Here is a 1,268-nt window from a genome sequence, read left to right as displayed (position 1 = left end):
AAATATATATATATAAATGGAATATTAGGAAGACATAAAGGTATATAACATTTTAGAGAATGTTGGGGTAGCATATGGATTTTTAGGGAGCTTTTGGAAGTGATAGGGGAGCAGAGGATTATATGGAGAACTGAAAACTGATAAAGAAATCTGGATTTATAGAGAATTAGGAAGGGAAGCGGGGGAAATTCAGGTTTAGGTAGAATCGGAGCAGATCAAGGAGTAATGAGATGAAACGATGGAGATGAAAGGGGTAAAGAGGGATAAAGCCGAGCTTGAGGGGGAGTGTCTGCAAATAATGAGGAGACTCAATGACAAGAAACGTGAAGAAGGACAGCAATGGATGGATGGATGGGGGGGATGTTGGTGTGACAGATGGGTGTCCGGGGGGATTTATCCTATATAATCCAGATGGAAAAGGGACAACATTTAGGGATAAATATGCAAAGGGGATCTCAGATGGCAGTGCTGAAAAAGCAGTTGGCAGTTTCTTAATAAAAGAGAGTATTTGACGGAGGCGAGCGGGTACCTGATGGGGGGCCTGGGGACTGGCGAGGCGGTGGGTGGGGAGAGGATTAGGGGTGAAGGATAGGGGGAGACCAGGGATCGGCAGAATGGGAGATGCTGCGAGCAGACCGAGAGGCTTACCTTTGAGTTACCGCTGCCATGGAGACAGGAGCATCTCTGCGCGTCTCTCCGAGTGTGTCATTTCATAGCACGCTCACACACACACACGCGCGCGCGCACACACACACACACATACACACACACACCCCAGGGGGAATGCACACAGCCAGCTGTATGTGAACACAGGGTACATGGGAGGGAGGAGGGAAGGCAACAGGGCGGAGAGAGACTGGCAGAAAGGAGGGATGGAGGATGATGAAGGGGCACGGGGAAGAGAAAGAGCAAAGGATTAGACAGATGCACTCTGACACCAAGAGAGAGCACACGAAAGAGAGAGAGAGAGAGAGAACAGGCACAGCGACAGAAAAAAGAGGAAGAGACAGAAATGGATACAAAACAGAAAAATATGATAAGGGAGTGGGGGCGGCAGGAAATTAAAGGAAAAAAGGAGATAAAAGAGAAAGATGTAAAGAAAGGAAGGGGAAGCAACAGCGAGACAGAATCAGAGGGAGAAAGGTATTACAAAGACATAAAGCGAAGCCTCGGGACAGACAGACAATGGTATAAAAAAAGGAACTCAATGCAGGAATAGAAGATGATATATAAAAAAAGAAAAGAAACAAAGTAACAAGCAAAGACTG

Source organism: Nanorana parkeri, unplaced genomic scaffold, assembly GCF_000935625.1.
Source record: "Nanorana parkeri isolate BGI_ZX_2015 unplaced genomic scaffold, ASM93562v1 scaffold1037, whole genome shotgun sequence".
Classification (NCBI taxonomy): Eukaryota; Metazoa; Chordata; class Amphibia; order Anura; family Dicroglossidae; genus Nanorana; species Nanorana parkeri.
The sequence above is the reverse complement of the archived record's forward strand: the minus strand, read 5'-3'. Positions refer to the sequence as shown.